We start from the raw sequence: 20,366 nt of genomic DNA, 5'->3' as shown, positions 1-20,366 counted from the left end.
ATTACTTATGATTTTAATATTATTTTAATATTTATTTAATTTATTAATTATGATTCTAAAAGTGTCATGTTAAAGTTTGAAATGTTTGAGATCTGATAGAGGAGGAGAATTTACATCAAATGAGTTTGAGAATTTTTGTAATGATAGAGGAATCAAAATACAAACATTTGTTCCTAGAACCCTTCCACAAAATGGAATTTTTGAAAGGAGGAATAGGTCTATAATGGACTATACTAGGACACTCATGATGGAAAAAAATGTTGATTTGAAATACTAGAGCAAAGCTGCAAGTATAACTGTTTATACCTTGAACTATATACAAGTCAAAAAAAGTACTCATTCAACACCTTTTGAACTATGGTATGGGTACTTACCTAATGTAAAGCATTTTAAAGTATTTGGAAGAAAATGCTTTATTATCAAAGATTTTAGGAATGGTAAGCTAGATGCAAAAAGTGTAGAAGTATATTCCTAGGTTATTCCATAAGAAGCAAAGCTTATAAGTGTTTAAATATGCACACTAACAAAGTTGTGGAAAGTGAAAATGTGAAATTTGATGAATATATAGAAGTATATGAGGCTAAATGTATGAAGGAACTAGAAGAATACAAATCATTTGTATACTTTTATGAAGGTATGCCTACTGAAGAAGATATTGTAAATCAAGCTACAAACTAACAACAAGTTTTAGTGACTACCAAGTCACATACTTGTTAGCTTAAAGAATAAATTTGACAACTGAGTGTCAATACACTTAACCAAGATCAAGAACAAGCGCCGAGTGATAACAAGTGCCAAGTGACAACAGGTGCCGAGTGATAATAAGTGCCAAGCGCAACATGTGGCGAGTGATATAACAAGTGCCGAGTGACAACAGGTGCCGAGTGATAATAAGTGCCAAGCGCAACATGTGCCGAGTGATATAGTTTTTGTTCAAGTGCTGAGATAACCAGAAAATAGTATGTGGAGAGTGTTAGAAATACTTCAGGAGCCGAGTAACTCAATAGAACAACATAAAAGTTTGGAATTGCACAAATTATGATAAAAATGGTTTTTGCAACTGATAGAAGGTAAATCTTGAAGGATTGAATGATAAGATCGAATCTTTTAATTTTCCTATGCAATTTGCATGCGGCCAATAAGAAAAATGCAAAAGGCATGCAACCAATCAACAAAAGATAAGTATTGAGTGGGAAATTGAGATTCAATATGAATCGTAGATCCAAAACAAACCCTAAGTCTTTGAAGTCTTTATAAGGAAGACAAAATTTCACTGTTATAGTGAGAGATGAGACATATTGAAGGACATACAAAGGCACAAATCTATTTTCAGAAGGAAGAGTTATTAGATCACAAAGGATCAAGATCAAGAGAAGGTGGAAAAGGAGCTTGCATTCAGTAATCAAGGATTGTAATTTATCAGGTTTATTGCATCTAATACTCTCTAGCAATTGTATTAGAATAAAAATCCTATGGTGATAGGTTAGCTTTACAGCTATTTTGTAAGAACCTTTTGATTAGGTGATTAAAATCCTTTAACCAGGTGACACTTCATGTTAAGTGTTTGCAAATCCTTTAACCAGGTCACTATTAACACAGTGTAAAGCCTTTAATAGGGTAGGCCTTTAACAGGGCAAACCATCAAAAGTGGTTGAACAATATTGCTGCAGTAATTTTTGTGGGTATCGTCCCCACCCCAATTTTACCTTCTTATTCCTGGAGGGTTTCTGGGTTACCAAAATTCCTGTGTTGTGAGTTATTGATGCATGTGTTTTGTTACATGTTTATTTGATATGCATACAATTTACTTTCAGTTAAAATTTTATTGGCTAAAGTTTGATACTTATGATTCACACCCCCCCCCCCCCCCCCCCCCCCCCCCAACCTCTCATAAGTATTCTTTCCATATTTGAATATTCCAACAATTGGTATCAGAGCCTGCCAGGTTCTCACAAGAAATAGCCTAACAGCTTGGAGGGAAAAGATCTAAAGATGGAAGCTTTCAAACTTGGAAAGATCATTGAAAATTAGGTGATAGATGTGCAACTTGCTCTGCATAGCTTGGAGGAATTCAGAAACAAATTGAGAAACTCATTAAAAAAGAGGAAGGATCTAGCCATAGCTGAAAATGATATACACTACAAGGAGATTGACACCACCAACATATTTTCCAGTGGAGACACTAAAGATTTTGATACAATAATAGCATAACTGATGGAGAAAAATAAAATTCAAGCAGAAGAAATAAGAACTCTCAAGATGGAACATGAATCACAGGCTATAATGATATGTGAAATTACTGAACAAAAGAAAAGAGCAGTTGATGATAAGGTCATGATGGAAAATGACAAAAGGAATCTTGCAAACAGACTTGAAGAAAAATGTACTGAACTGACAAGGATCTCAAACATGCAGATGGATACACTTGCACAAATGATGAACCTTCATCATGAACTTAATGTAAAGGATATTGAGATCTCTACCTTGACAATGAAAAATGAACAAATGCAGAATGAATTGAACAGGGAAAAAGAGGTAGCAGAGAATCTCAACAAATCAAGTGAAGCAATCGAATATTTTGAACAGTTGCTGAAATCACCAAAATCTACCCATGATACATCAGGACTAGGATACAATAGCACTGAAGTTGGAGAATCATCAAAGAGTGTTGAACAAAGAAGTGATAAAGGTAAGAATTCAAAACCCACTTGTCATTTTTGTAATAAGAAGGGACATACAGCTAATGTGTGCAGGAGTAGAAGATTCAATCAATCAAAAATACCCAAAAGTTTTTGTCACAAGTGCAACATGCAAGGACATATGACTCAAAATTGCAAATCCAATGTTACAAGGACTGAAAGATTTTATGGACATTGTTATAATTGCAAAAAATATGGACATAGGGCATTTGAATGCAGATCAAAACCTATGTGGGCAGTAAATCAACCAGTAAAGACATCAAACCATGAATTTTGAGATTACAACACCAGGAACAACTGTCACTATTGTCAAGAATATGGACATATCCCACAGAATTGCATAAGAACACATTTTAGAGGGAACTAAAAAAGATGGTTGAGTCAAACCATATGTTTCAGTTGCTTAAAAATTGGTCATGTCAGCAGGAATTGCCCAACAAGGTCAAAGGCATCAAGTTCTGAATTCAACAATGGAAAGGCAAAGATAGATGTTGGACATATCAGAAGTGAAATGAATAAGACATGGAGAAAGAAAGATGAGTCTAGCACATCAAATAAAAAGATCACTTCACCTAATAGGTCAAGTGATCACACTTCATCAAATTAAGTAAAGAATAAGTGTGAGGGATTGATAAACTGAGTTACATCATAAATCAATCCCAAGACATATAAGAGCTGCAAAAATGAAATCAGCATAAATAAAGATGCTAAGTCAAAATTGAGAACTTTGTGAAAATATGTCAAAATTTTCTTTAGGAGCTGAGTTGCTAACAACGACTGAGTTAATAGTTGATGCTGAGCTATGAAATATCAATAGGAGCCGAGTAAAGTAAAACATAATGGGAGCTGAGTTATGAAAAACCTTTCAAGAGCCAAGTAGATAGCTGGCAGCGTACTAAGCATTTATTAATGTATTTTGAAGGGTACATAAATCCAATTTTTGATCATTTTCTCACCATTCGAACAAGAAGCAAAGCCGATAAAGGAGCGAAGAAGATCAAGAACATCTCAGAAGCCATTCGTAAAAGATTTCAATAGGGATTCAAGACAAATTTTGTCAATTTAAGGTATTTTACTTAAGTGCCAAGCTACGTAGGACTTATAAACTTATTTGAATTATAAACCCTAGTTTGGCAGACAATGGCATCTGGGTCAGGAACCACCAAGGGTTTAGAGATTCATGAAGTTCAGTTGGTCAGTAACGAAGTAAAACAACCTAAATTTAAGCCCATTCTAGAAGTAGCATACAAGAATGATCCTGCAGGAGCATTATTAGTTATTTCGGATAAGGTTGTTATGGTACAAGATGTTTGTAGATGTTACAATTGCAAAATTGGTGCCATAGGAGACTTAGAAATTCATAATGCATATGATAAACTGTGTGAAAACAAAGTACTGAAAAATGAGTTTTCAATAGTAGAAAGAAAAGGATTGAACAAAACCCTAGCATTTCTGACTGTTTTCAAAAAAAAATGGGTACGGATAATTTTGAGTCGAATACATGATGGAGCTTTTTGGTTAGAGTCAGGGCTAGTAAAATTTACCAAGAAAACTGTTCATAGGGTTACTGGTATTCCAACCCTAGATCAGCCAAAGACCCTGCGAAGTGACAAAAGGGAAATAATAGAGAAAAATATAGGTGCCAAATGGAACAATATAGGAATGACTATTGACACAATCAAAGATCCCCTACTAAATTTTGTTGTGAGAATTATTTCACACAAATTCTATCAATCAAGCAGGTTGAATAGTGTACCTTGTATAGCAGTTGATGTTGCATACAAGATAATCAAAAGAGATCACACTTATGATCTGGCAGAGCTCATGTTTCAATAGATTAATGAAAATTTGGGAGCTATAAGGAAAAGCAAGGGAGCTCAATGCAAATTTGGGTCAGTTTTGATGTGTATGTTCTTCTATCTGATGAAAGAATTTCCTTCTATAGGGAAAGTAAAATGGAATCTAGATAAAATAATTGTTGAACAAATTAATGGATACATTGAACAAATGGGTGAAAATTTTGATGCCCAAATGACAGGTTATTTTGAGAACTTCAAAAAGTCCATGAAACAAAGAATGAGAATTCTAGTCTCACTGACTGAAAAATATGAAAAAGACATTTGTTTTCTTGTAGATATAAATTATACTTACATACAAGCAGTTATACCTAGAATAAGATGGCTTAGGCCACTAGGTTATGAACTTGATGTTGATCAACCCTCTGCAACAATAATAGCTCTACTTGTAGAAGAAGCTGATTAAAATGCACAAATTTTTGGAACCTATGATGTTGTCAAATAAAATGTAATAACAAATTTGAAGACTACTTCAACAATAAAGAAGAAAGAGAAAATGGTGAGACAAATCAAAAGAAAGTTTGGTGTGGAAGAAGAAGAAGGAACAATAGAAGAAGAAGGAGAAGACATTGAAGAAGAAGGAGATAAACTTCAAAGTCAGACTCAAGGGTTAGGAGAAGACAAAGAGGAAAGTGTTGAGGTAGAAGAAGCCAAGGAAGCACCAGGTAAGAGATAGACCACAACTCCCTCTGCTCCTAAATCCAAAGGAAGGAAAGTGGCTGCCCCTGCATCAAAGAGACCTACCACAAGGGTTATCGCACAAAAAGCCCAAGAAGAGGCAAAAGGAAGGAAGAAAGACTCAAAGAAGACTGCTGTTGAGACAAAGAAAAGGAAGTTTATTCCCCAACTTGAAACAGATGAGGAGAAAACATAGTCAGAGGACAACAGTCAATTTCAAGTGGTAAGACACAAACCTTAGACTACTATTGATAAATTATGTTCAAAAATTAGAAATAATGATTTAAAAGGTCTAAAGAACCTGAATTTTTCTAAGCTCACCAAAGAAGAGCAAAATAAACTAGAGGAATTTGTGTATGCTATGATGGCTGAGTATAAGCACACACCTCTAGAATTAGATGAATCTATGCCGAGAGAATTGTATAAAATTGTAGAGGATAAATGACATTTTTGTTTACAAATGGAAAAAGAAATAAGGGAGTCTACATTAGCAAGATTGTTGCCTGATCTGACTAAAGATCAAATAATAAATGTTGTAAAAAGGCATAATAACATATTCACTCCCAAGTATAGAGCATTTAGTATATTGCAGAATAAAATTGAAGAGGTAGTTACCAAATCCACAAGATTGTGGAAAATAGTTTACAAGAAAATTGAAGATGTATATAATGAAGAATATAAGGCAGAAGCAATTGCCAAGACAAAGGAAAAGAAGGCATCAGAAACAAAAGAGAAGAAACTAGTGGAGAAGGAGAGTAAAGAAGAAAAGGAAGAAGAGGCACACAATGAGGAGAAAGAGGAAGATAAAGATATAGTTGAGCCACAAGATCAAAGTATGTAAGACATACAGGCATCTCCTCCTAGTTCTCCTCATGCCACTATCACACCTACAGATATCATAAAAATAAAAGATGTTACAGATACTTCAAATCTAAACATCAATCCATTAACTGCAGAGGATTTGGAAATCCTTGACCAATAATCACTTGTAGCAAAATTAAGTTCAAGTCCTGTATTGGTCAGTGTTGATGAATTATAGAATCCAGAAGTCAAGGTAAAAGCACAAGTGCCACCTTTGACCACACAAACTACTGGTATTCTATTCCTTCCACCACCACCTCCACCAAGTATAATCACTAATACACTCCAAGTGCTGAGTACAACAGCAGGGGAAATAAAAGAAACATCTAAACAATCAACAAGTTCAACCCCACCTAGCATTCATAAAAGGGATATTCAAGTTGAAGAAAAAGAGACACAGAAAAAGGAGGAGACTGCAATACAAACATTGGTTGCATTACCAAAATCTGGTACTCCTACACAAACTCTTTAGCAGCTGAGCACAGATGGACTATAGTTGCAAATAAGGACACCAGGCTCGAGCTCATCAAAGGCAGTCAGGAGACTTCACTATGGAGTTCCTAAGCTTGATGAAGAAATAAAGATCCCATATTATGAATCTAGCACTCTTACTGAAGAAAAGATTAATGAAATTCAGAGTGCATTAGACAAAAGAAGGAGAGAAGAAGCACTAACAAAGGAATACAAGCATAAGCTTACATTAAATGAAATTAAAGACATATTCATAGAAGCTTTTTGCTTACAATCTCCAGATGAGTCAAGACCAATCATGGAACAACTATCTGATATAGTTGACCAAGTGACTAATGAAGACCAAGAAACCAATGCCAGATTGCTTGAATGGTCAGAAAAGAAGTTCCAAGGTAAAGTAAATAGTAAAATATTCGATGATATAGCATTGTCACAAGAAGAACTGGCAAAGAAAATTATAACAATTAAAATTGTACTAGGAAACATTTTTTCCCTATACAACAAGTTGTGTGATTTTTCCACATTCACACAAGACACTAGCCAAAAAATACTAAGATTGGAAAACAATCTAAAAACTTCTAGCATGCAACTCCCCATAGATCCAGCTCAGAGTGAGAAGCATTTTGTCCAATTGCTTCACACACAAAGAGAGCTAGCTATTTTAGCAGCAAAGGAGGCAACCACAAAAGCCAAATTGATACAAATTCAATCATCAATTACTCCTCATTTGGAGTTACTTCACAAGGAGCAGATAAATGCAGAGACAGTCCTCAGGAAAGATCTCAACCTTTCTTCATCTGATGGACTTGTACACCTAGTAGCAGAGATTTCCATCCAGCATAAGACATTGGATGTTGCATTAGCAAATTGGGATGCAGCTCTGAAGGTACTCCTTGAAGTAAACAACTCATTTTTGGCCAAGTATGGCATTTCACTGTAAAGACCATTGACATAAGTGTTAAAAAGCGGGAGATAGCATTGAGTACAGGAATGAAATGATAAGTATAATAATAGGGGGAGATAGCAGAGATAGAAAATTTTGTGAAATTTTGGGGGAGATAGAAAATTTTGGGAGAAAAGTTTGAATAAAGGATAAATTACTGAGTCACATGGATCTTAATTAAGTGTTTTTGCCACTCATGTCAAAGGGGGAGATTGTTAGCTTAAAGAATAAATTTGACAACTGAGTGTCAATACACTTAACCAAGATCAAGAACAAGTGCCAAGTGATAACAAGTGCCAAGTGACAACAGGTGCCGAGTGATAATAAGTGTCGAGCGCAACATGTGCCAAGTGATATAACAAGTTTCGAGTGACAACAAGTGTTGAGTGATAATAAGTGCCGAGTGCAACATGTGCCGAGTGATACAATTTTTGTTCAAGTGCCGAGCTATCCAGAAAATAGTATGTGTTGAGTGTCAAAAATACTTCAGGAGCCGAGTAACTCAGTAGAACAGCATAAAAGTTTGGAATTGCACAAATTATGATACAAATGGTTTTTGCAGCCGACAGAAGGTAAATCTCGAAGGATTGAATGATAAGATCGAATCTTTTAATTTTCCTATGCAATTTGCATGCGACCAATAAGAAAAATGCAAAAGGCATGCAACCAATCAGCAAAAGATAAGTATTGAGTGAGAAATTGTGATTCAATATGAATTGTAGATCCAAAACAAACCCTAAGTCTTTGAAGTCTTTATAAAGAAGACAAAATTTCACTATAATAGTGAGAGATGAGACATATTGAAGGACATACAAGGGCACAAATCTATTTTCAGAAGAAAGAGTTATCAGATCACAGAGGATCAAGATCAAGAGAAGGCAAAAAAGGAGCCTGCATTCAGCAATCAAGGATTGTAATTTATCAAGTTTATTGGATCTAATACTCTCTAGCAATTGTATTAGAATAAAAATCCTATGGTGATAGGTTAGATTTGTAGCTATTTTGTAAGAACCTTTTGATTAGGTGATTAAAATCCTTTAACCAGGTGACACTTCATGTTAAGTGTTTGCAAATCCTCTAACCAGGTCACTATTAACATAGTGTAAAGCCTTTAACAGGGCAGGCCTTTAATAGGGCAAACCGTCAGAAGTGGTTGAACAATATTGCTACAGTAATTTTTGTGGGTATCATCCCCACCCCAATTTTACCTTCTTATTCCTGGAGGGTTTCTAGGTTACCAAAATTTTTGTGTTGTGAGTTATTGATGCATGTGTTTTGTTACATGTTTATTTGATATGCATACAATTTACTTTCAGTTAAAATTTTATTGGCTAAAGTTTGATACTTATGACTCAGCCCCCCCCCCCCCTCTCATAAGTACTCTTTCCATATTTGAATATTCCAACAATACTATGAATGTCGAGTTGCATTCAGGAACTGAGCTACATTTAAATGTTGAGTTATAGAATGAATTTGAGGCACATTTAGATTTTGAAATTAGTGTACATGAGAGATATGTTGAAATACTTGACAGAGGTGTACATAGTGACTCTAAATTTGAGAGAAAAAATGAATAAACCAAAGTTTAACCAAGATTGTCTAAATATATCAAGAGACATCATCTTGCTACACAAACCATTAGAGATAAAGATGCAAGATCAATGACAAGAAACAAGTTGAAAAATGATACATGCTTGTTAATCATGAAAGCACCTAAAATAGTGAAAGATTCCTTAGAAGATGTGGACTAGAGTAAAGTTATGAAAGAAGAGATTAAACAAATTGAGAAGAACAAAACTTGAACTCTAGTTCCTAGACTAGAAGACAAAAATGTGATTTGCACAAAGTGGGTATATGGAAATAAGTTAAATGGAAATGGTGAAGTTGCAACAAAAAAAGACAAGATTAGTCTACAAAGGATATGCACAAGAAGAAGGAATTGACTATGGAGAAACATTTTCTCTTGTTGCTAGATTGGAAGGAGCAAGAACTCTACTTGCTTATTCTGCATACAAAGGTTTCAAATTTTATCAAATGAATGTTAAATCAATATTTCTAAATGATATATTAGAGGAAGAAGTTTACATAGAAAAACTAGAAGGATTTGTTGATGTTAACAATAAGAACATGGTATGTAGATTACACAAAGCTCTATATGGTTTGAAACAAGCACCAAGAGCATGGTATGAGAGACTTCATAATTATCTTGTGAAGATTGGATTTGAAAGGACTAATGATAACATCAATCTATACATGAAGACAAAGAAAGGAAAAGGTATTATGTTCTCTAATTTTTTTTTTGATGATATCATATTTAGGTCAAGATGCTTTATGTAAGGCTTTTGCAAATCAATGGAAGCAAGAAATTGAGATGTCTATATTTGGAGAGATCAAGTCCTTTGTGGGTTTGCAAGTACATTAGATGAAGTATGGTATATACATCACTTAGTCAAATTATGTCAAGGAGATACTCAAAACTTTTGGATTGGAGGGTTCCAAACTAGTAAGTACACCTATAGTGACAGGACATAAATTTTCAAATAATGATGATTCAACTAAGGTGAATCAAACATTATATCGGTCAATGGTTGGAAAATTACAATATGTAGTACATAGTAGACTTGATATTGCATTATCTATAGGGATAGTTACAAGATTCACTGCTAATCCTAGGGAGAATCATTTGATGGTTATAAAGAGAATAATGAGATATCTGAAAGCAATAGATGAGTATGGTCTATACTACAAGAAAAATGAGAAATTTGAATTAAGAGCCTATATTGATACGGATTTGGCTAGAAACATTGATGACAGAAAAATCACCAATGGAGGAGCATTTTTCTTAGGCAAGAGGCTAGTTACATGGACTAGCAAGAAATAAAACTACAGTTCACAATCTACTGTTGAAGCTAAATATGTTGTTGCTGTTCGAATTTATAAATGGGAAGATTTACTTCTGAGAGGGGGGTCAATTAGAAGTAACAATATTTAACCTCTAAAAATTGTAACTAAGATCATCCACATGCATCTACCATATCTAATTAATATAAAAGTAAGGACATGCATGAAAATAGATAACACAAGATTTGATCATCTAGAAACCCTCCAAAATGAGAAGGTAGAACTAGGGTGGGAATGATACCTAAAAATTATCACTATAGCAATATGTAACTATTTAAGGTTACAAATTTTGACCACTTCCAATGGTTTGCCCTGTAAAAAAAAGTGAACTAGTTAAAGGATTTACAAACACTCACTTGGAATGTTACCTTGTTAGAGTATTTAGCACCTTGTCGAAAGGCTTACAAAATGGCTATTAGACCAACCTATCATCATAGGATTTTCATTCCTAATACAATGGCTAAAAAGTATTAGAATCTAATGACTTGATGACTTACAATCTTTAATTATAGGTTCCAAATCCTTGTTCTACTCAATCTAATTCTGATCCTTCCTTGATCTGATATGTCTCTGCTCAATTTGTTGATGATGTGTTCTAACCAACTCGATTCTACAATGCTACTCTTCCTTTTGAGTCTTTATACCCTTCTGAACTTCACTAGCATTCTATCATGCATTCCATATCTATCTCTCTCTCTCACACACACACACAAATTATGGGGTTTCATCCTCCTTTTTAAGGTTTTAAAAGACTTAGGGTTAGGTATGAATCTACAATCAATATGAATTCTTCCTTTTCTACTCAATTCTTTCACTTTCCTATTGGTTGCATGCTTTCTCCATTTTTCTTACTAGTTGTATGTTGATTACATAGGGAATGTAAAAGATTTGATCTTATCTTTAAGATCCTTTGAGATTCATCTTGTGTTGGCCCAAAAATGGTTTACATCTGAGTTTATGAAGGCACAAACTCATATGCTGATTTTTTGCTACTTGGTACTTACTAATTGCTGATGCTTGACACATATAGGAATTATATCTCTCTTGGTATCTATAGTAACTCTGTGTCACTCAACATCAATACTCTACTCAACACCTATAGTGACTCGACATCACTTATCACTTATCACTTGGCACTTGAATCTTGCTCGGCACCTCAAGTTTACTTAGCACCTACTGAGTTACTAGCTTGGCACATACTGTAGCTTGGCATCTATATTGTACTTAGCATCATCTTGAAAATTGGTTAATTTTGTTGACACTCAATTGTCAAAACCAATATGAGACCAACAATCTCCCCCTTTGACATGAGTGGCAAAAACACTTAACTAAGCATTATGAATCTTGTCTCTATGAGTATAATACACATCCTATTCGACATATGTACAAAACTTCAAAAACTTCTTCAAAATTTTGTAGAAGACTATATACCTTAAAAATTTCTAACTCCCCCTGAGTTGATGTGCCATTTTTGTATCCAAAATTCCTTAACCTAAATTTTTCTCATGCTAATCTGTTTGATACTCTTTGCCTTGTCTACTTTGTATCTATTCTATGTTTGCATCTGCTCTATATCTGCTCCCCCTTTTACACATCTCTTTGAAGTTTTATCTCCTTATTTCTCCTCAAAACTCAAAATTTGAATATTTCCTCCTTTGGTTATATCTCCTCCTTTAGGTTTCATTATTATCTCCATCTCAAATTATTATATCTCCCCCTTTATCTACATAATGCATTATCTACCCCATTCTTATTATCTCCTATCTTTATTATATCTCGCCTTTTTTCATACTTATGTCAAAGCATCCTAAGAATGAAGGGAATATTTAGCCATAAATTTTTTATTTACCTCCACTATTATCTTCAAAGAAGCAACCCAATTGTCCAATGCTATTTCTAGTGCTTTGAGCTGGACGATTTTCTCTACTGCAAGATGTACTAGACCTTCTAATGTAGAAATTTTTGGATCTTTCTTCAAAACATTCTTTTCATAGGCCACTTCTTTATGCAATACTTCCAAATGTGGGGTGATTTTAGACTATATTTGTATCAATTTAGCCTTAATATTAGCCTCTTCTATTGTTAATACAACTAATTCCTTTTGAATGTGAACCATTGTGGCAAAATGCTTCTCACTTTGAGCTAGATCCTTAGGTAGCTACATGCTTGATATTTTAAGATTCCTCTCCAAGATCAATATTCTTTGGCTAGTCTCTTGTGTGAAATATGAAGAGTCACATAGTTTGGAGTAACATGAGAATATGTTCTCAAGCATTTTTTTCACCTTCTAAACTTTCTTAGCCAGTTCAACCTATGATAATTCTATCTCACTAGATATCTTCTCATTGACCTTCATTTGAAACTTCTTCTTAGACCATTCTAATAATTTAACATTGGTATCAAGTTCTTCATGTTGTACTTGGTCCACTATGTTGGATAGTTGGTCCATAATGGCTTTGTTTTAGTAGTTACTGGCAAGCTAATAGCATCAAGAAAGATGTCTTTAATTTCTATTCGTTCTTTCCTTTGCCTATACTCATTCTTGAGTATCTCCTACTTCTTTTTCCTTTCTAGTGCCTCTTGCACTTCATTGATCTATGCTAGGTTCATTTTCTTCTAGTCATAACTTGGTATGACTATCTCTTCATCAAGTGTAGGGTCTCCATAGTGAAGTGCCCTTGCTACCTTGCTGGAGCTTGAGCCTAGTGCTGAAATTTGCACTAGTATTGCATTAGTTCTCGGCTACTTGGTAGGAGTCCTTGTAGTAGGAAAATTAACCAATATCTATATTGCCTCTTGCTCTCTTTCATTGGGGGTTTTCTCCTCTTTCTTTTCTTCTTTGCTTCTACCTTGACCAATTATGGTGATTAGAGGAGGTGCATCTTGTCTTTGCATTATAGAATCCTTTTTTCCTATCTGCTCACTTGCTGACTCCTTGGCAATTGAAGTTATTGTCACTGTGGAATCAACCTTAGCAGCTATGTCTTGTGTTGCTTATTCTTTTGGTTGATCACTTATAATTGTGGGAGGTTGTGAAGGTGGTTCTTGTGTGACCACCTTATCCTTAGTTATTTTAGCTACATCCTTCTGTAACTCTTCTACACTCACCAAAATAGGATTTGTACACAATAGTGATTGCAAAATTGTTTGGTGAAGGATTATTTTGAGATCCTCTATAGTCAATGGATTGATGTTCTGACATGAGGTGTTAGGAACATATTTCACAATTATTTTCTTTGCAAATGTAGGTGGTGCATGTGGAGGAATAGGTGGTGGCATTTGTGTGTCTTGGACACTTTGTTCTTTTTGCTACTCCTTAGCTATTGCCTCATCACCTTTCTATGTTTTCTCCTCCACTGTAACCTCTTCTTTCTCTTTCTCTCCTTCCTCCTCCTCATTTTCCTCTCCTTCTTCATCATCATTCCTTCCCTCAAAGGGATCTTTTTGACCTTCCTTGACTATTTTAAACCCATAAATGAATTTCCACATTTGTGTGGACTTCTTTACAACATCCTTAATTTTATTCTGTAAAATGTTGAAGGCTTTGTATTTGGGTACAAATTTGCTTGCATGTTTATTGCTAACCTTACTTATTTGATCTTTTGTAAGGTCTGGCATTACACAATCCAATGTTGACTCCCTTATTTCCTTCTCCATATTTAGGCAATAATGCCATTTATTTTCAATAATGAAGCTTAGCTCCTTTGGCATAGAATTGTCAAGTTCAAGTGGAGTAGTCTTGAACTTGGCCATCATAGTTTAGATAGACTCTTCCACTATGTTTTGTTCTTCTCTACTCAACTTATTAAAATCAATATCTTTTAATCTTGATAGATCTGCATTATCCCTAATATTATCAGAAATATTTTCCAATTTAGATTTGGTGGAATGTCTTACCACTCTAAATTGTTCATTGTCAGATTTTGTCTTCTCTTCATCCAACTCTAGGGGTGCCACATATTTACTTTTTTTCTTTTCTTTAGGCCCTCCTTTCTTTATTGTTTTTTTCTTCTCCTATTCCTTAGCCACTTTTCTTGTTGCCGTTGTGTTTTCCCTATGTAGACGCTCAAAAATGGTTTGCATCTATGATTTCATCACTTCTTCATATTAATTTGTCCCATTTTCTCATTCTACTAACTCTGATCTTCTGGCCAGATTGACCATATTTTTTCATTTGTATCCTCTTTCACATCAATTTCATATTAACTCAGAATCATATCAAATCAACTTGAAATCACTCCAAATCAACCCAAAATCACTCGAAATCAATCCTAATCAACCCAAAACATATCAAATATCCCAAATCAATAACCATTTATCTTATCCTAGGTATTTTTGTGGCTTTCAGTGCCTTGGAAACCTATCAACCTATCAATCTTATCAATTTGACCTTAGTACTGTCATGGCTCTCAATGCTAGGTAAAACTATCATTCATGTCATTCAATCTTTGACATTGTTGAGGCTTTCAATGTTAAATCATGGCATCATCAAACATTTTAATAACATTGACAATGTTCGTCGATGTTATTATGATCAAACCTTATCAATCAATTTCAATCATGTAGCATTTACAATGTCGGATAAATGTTACATATCAACTAATTCATGTCATGTGTCCTTGGCATGTTATCAACTTCAATAAATCAATTTGACCATAGATTTGGTCTACCTTTTCATCATCTTATTTGATATCCATCATCATCACATTTTTATCAAAGGATACAGTCGCATTCATTTAATCAATTTGGCCAATTATCTACTAATTTTCTCTATAGGATTAAATAACCCATAATTTAATTCTATTATTCTCACTAATTATTCTTCCTAATTATCATACTTAATTAATTAATTTTATTAATTAATTGATTCATTATCTGCAAACCATGGAAATTTTTAATTTCCTAAGTTCCATTTTTCATCATTAATTCCATTTTTTACTAATTCTTATTTTGTAGAATAAGAGGATTTTTAATTCAAATATTCCATAAAATATTGCATCATAGTGACACTTGGATGTGACACCTCGTGGATTATCCTTTGACACTTGGTTGAGATTTGTCATAATCAAATATTATTACCTATTACGATCCCTATTTGGACTATTCGTCATATATTCTTGGCTTTAAGTGGGTTGAGGTGTCTTATGATGCGTCATAGATTCTCTTCCACATTTAGCCAAGTTTGACTTTCATGTGTTATAAAATCTTACAATTGGCATATTTTTTCATATGCGTCATGGATTCTCAAAGGAATCTCTAGACACATCACATATCTATGGGTGAAAAATCCAATGCTCTCATCCTCCATGTCAATTATAAATTAGACACTCTTTCTCTCATTTTTGGTCCTTGAATCCTTGAAATCTTGAGTCCTTGGTTCTAATTCTTGAGCATTTTTCAAGTCCTTGGATTCTTTGCATTTTGCATTCTTGCTCTCACATTAAATCACACTTCTAGTATTCTCATGGCATGATCCACATCATAGGCTTTGGCTTCAATCTTGTGTGCACTATAGGCAAATTAGAGCTCCAATCATTTGGAGAAGAAAGAAGGACATGGGAGCTACAAACGAAAAAGGGGGTTTCTATTGCTTTCTTTATTAGTTTGGCTTTCATGGTAGACTAGTGGGTGCTAATGTATGATTATTGAGTTTTGTGATTTGCTCATATTATGTTATGCATTTAAACCCATTTTCTAGTCTTACATTTGGTCAACCCGACATGAACATGCATATCTAACTTGGGTTTTCTTGTTTTGTGCTTGTAGGTGCAACAAAGGAGCTCACTTAGAAGGGTATAATGACTATCTGCTCTTCCTTTTCACACCTAGATTAATTAGGGGGTCTATTAAAATTCTTATATGCTCTTGGTTCAAGCATTCTATTAGCTTGCTGTCCTAGGGTGCACTCTGCTCTGTCAAGGTGCACTTGGGACCCCTAGGAGCAGTTTTAGGAGTCGAGAAGTCACCAAAACCTCCTCCTGTTGTTTTTGACTCACCAACTATACCCAACTAGGCCCCAACTGCATCATTGATGTAGTCTGCACTATTTGGGTGCACTTGGGAGTATAGCTTTGAAATTTTCAATTTTTGGGTCTTGTCTAGGCACCATTTCTCCACACTTTGCACCTGACCTCCCAACTGCACCCATAAACTAGCAACTGCACCCAACTAGGCCCCAACTACATCATTGATGTAGTCTACACTATCTAGGTGCACTTGGGAGTGTTTTGAGCCATTTTGGCCTTCTGGGGAGCAATCTGCTCTGTCAAAGCACATCTGGGCTCACAATAAGCACATGCATCAATCAGAATCTATATTTCATGTTCCTCTCACTCTTTAGGACATAGATTAGATGATTTTGTGTTATTGATGGTCTATTTGCAGCATGTGGCAATCATTGGATGAAGACATGATCATAAGAAACTACTAATGTGTGCTTTGCAGGACGTTGTCGAAACTTTGTGTGTCTTTCAAAACTATGTGTGTGGATTTCCTAGATTAGATAACATTTCATTTAGTGCTTAAAAAGAACCTTTTTCTTTTCTACTTGGCATGTCAACAATGTTAAATCCCTAGGAGTTGCATTGGACGTATCCTCTCCCCTCGCCCTTCATGGATCTTGGGTGTAAGAGAAATCCATGTAACTTCTATAGGAGGCCTACCTTGGACCAAGATACTCGATATTGGGTATGCCAGGGGATGACCTCAGAGCGGTAACAGGCCAAAGCTAGATCAATGTTCCAGCCACTATATAAAATTCGATTACAGTGAAAGCCATGTCGGCAGTATTGCTGCATGATAGCTCTCCTCCAGTACCCTTGTGGTGCATCAAACCCCGATTCTCAGGGCTAGGAGACCTTCTGTGGAAGTTTATCATTCACTTGCCAAACAGAATGCCCTTACTAAAAACCATGTTTTAGTGGCCAAAATCCTTTCTATCCACTGGCTCAAGGGGTCACCCATGCCCGTGAAGACATCCTACATTCTCGCGGTCCTTAGTAGAGGCAACAATCCCTTGGGAAGTCATGCCCCTTGGGAAGCGGGTCTTGGTAGCCCCGAGAAGTGAGTTTGCTATACGGGGGAGAATGTGGTGCCAAGATCCTAGGTTGTCCACTCTAGATAAGCATGACTGAACTTTGGTTCAGGTAGGAATTCAGTGGATATAGTCCTAAAAGCCTAGGTTGTGGTGTGTTTGTTACTTTTAACAACAGTTATTCTTGTCTTAATGTGTCTTGCGTGTGTGTAAAACATAATCAAGAAAAAAACCAAACTTTTAAATTTACACCTTGGATATCATTTGAACTTTTCAAAACATCACACATTGCCAAAACATTGCAACCTTTATCAAACTTTGCAAAATTTGGTTCAACACACTCAAACCTTGGAAAACATGTTGACTTGTGCTCCTAAACGTGCTTGGCAAAACATAGATCCCACACTTGCATAGACTTCACTTACATTCACCCTAGTCTAGGCTTTATTATTACATCATATAGACTTCATATTTCACCTTTTAGTCCTCAATAGTATCTATTACTTTTCTTATTGCATCTATTTAGGTTCAGTTTACCTTCCTTAGTTTTTGCATTCCCATATCAAAATTAGCACTTTGCATTCACCACCTTGCATCCTTGCATAACTATTCATCATCTTGACCACTTTATCCATCATTATAAGTGTCCTAACCATCATTTTGAGCATTCATACTAGCCCTAACACTGTCCTCTACTATTTAGCTCTTTATGACATCAATCCTAAAATCATAGCTTCCAGAATTGCCTCAGTTTCAGCCCAGTTTACTAACTGCACCCAAAAACTACCAACTGCACCCCAACTACATCATTGACAGAGTTTACACTATCCAAGCACACTTGGTAGTCTTGAGATCCAAGTTTGGGTTCAAGATAACATTTTGGGGCTTCAACAATGTCCTTAGGTACTTGGTTAGCTCCCCTTGCACCAGCTTGCCTAGCTTTGCATTCCGCATCACCTAGTATTTAGTACCTTCACTTAGTACATCATAATATAGGTCATAACCTATATTTTTCATCTCCCAACCCATCCTAACATCAACCCTAGCATCTTAGCTTCCTGGCATGTCAGTTTGGTAACCATACCCTTCAGAATCAGCAAACGTTCTTCCTAGCTTACCAACTGCGCCCAGAAACTACCAACTGTGCCCAAACTAGCTCCAAGTGTGTCAATGAAATAGTTTTTACTGTTAGGGCACACTTGGTACTATTAGGGTACACTTGGGTACCTGCATGACCATTTTGGGCCTCCGAACTGCAATTTAGGACCCCAAAACTGCATCTAGGAGCCTCTACACCTACCTGTTCTGCACTTGACCCAAAACTACATCTTGCACCCAAAATCCCCTTTTGCATCATAGTAATTGTCCATATCACATATCTACTCAGCATCACCACCATTTTGAATCCTCTAAACATCATTTTGAACCCCCAAAACCTTTGAATTTAGTCAAAAATCTAAACAAAGTATGAGTCTTAGAGTATCTCCTAGTGTTGACGGATAATGGATCTTGACTATTCTTTTTATCTTTTCTTATCATTTTATTTGGTCAAAATATGTCTATTTCTTGATAGATTTGACCTTTTCATCTTTTATCAATTTGATCTTTTCGTCTTTTATTAGTTTTTTGGTCAATATCCAAAGTCCTTTATCACAAGGTTAAACTCCTAGAAAAAATACTTTCTAAAAGGTTTTACCTAAGTTCAAACTTTCCATATACCCTTGTCATAGCATAATCATATCCCTATCATCCAAAAATGTCATTTTGACTTACCCTAGTGGTATATCCCCTTCATATTGCATTGATCAAAATCCTTAGCATCATTTTCACTACCAAACCCTATCAAATTGTCCATCAACCAAATTTCCTTCTTGGGCATTTACCCTCATTTTGCATGTCCCAAATGTCATTACGAACCCTAGAACATCATCCTTTGCATGATATACCTTGCATACATCAACCTTTAGCATCCTTAAGAAGTCAAAAACATAACCCTAATTGTTATTTTGCATACCTTAGAGTCATTTTCATCCCCTCTAGTCAAACTTCAAAACATCACCTTGCATTTGCATTTGCATAACATCCCTAGGACATTTGCACTTTGCACATCAAAACCATAACTCATCTAGCATTTCCTCACATTGCATAACATTCCTAAACACTTAAAAATCCCAAAAACACTCATATCTTTCATACCCACCACTCTAAATCACCCAAAACACTCAAAAATTCCATTGCATTTGCACTCTTAGGTATCATGTCAGCACTTACTAGGACACAATCAGCTCAGAGACTTGAGGAACTCTATCAACCTTTTTTTTCTGATGCACAAGCACAACCAAAACCTCATCCAAGACAAGAAAGAGCAAGAAAATCCAAAAAACCTTTGACGAAGACCAAATTGAGGCATCACAACCATTACTAGTAGACCCTTTGAACATGTATCCGCAAGATCCTCATAATCAAGCTATGACACAAAAAACCTTGAACAATGCACCTATCATGAGATTTCCTCCGAACACTTCCCCCACACATGGTATGGTCCAATGGAGTCCTGACTTTGAACCTATATTCGTGCCAATACCACTAGGAGGAGGAAGTGTACCAACCACACCTAAAGATGAACAATCACATTCCTTCGAATTCAGCCAACCTAACACATCAAACATACAACAAGGTACTATACACCTAATTGATGACTCTAACACTAATTATGGCATCACTAATGAAGAAATGGCTAGGGCATGTCAAGACAAAAGTTTTTGCAAGAACTTCAAACGTTTGGCAGCCCAAGAAATTGTCAAATTTAACCCAAACTTGGAATGTCCTAACTCCAAACGTCAAACCAACACAACTATTGAAAACATACAACCAATGATAAATTTGGACTTAGATAAGGGAAAACAACCTTTGGAGTTTTCAAA

The sequence above is a fragment of the Cupressus sempervirens genome, chromosome 2 (assembly GCF_028749045.1).
Source record: "Cupressus sempervirens isolate cs-2001-9-10 chromosome 2, ASM2874904v1, whole genome shotgun sequence".
Taxonomy (NCBI): Eukaryota; Viridiplantae; Streptophyta; class Pinopsida; order Cupressales; family Cupressaceae; genus Cupressus; species Cupressus sempervirens.
The sequence above is the reverse complement of the archived record's forward strand: the minus strand, read 5'-3'. Positions refer to the sequence as shown.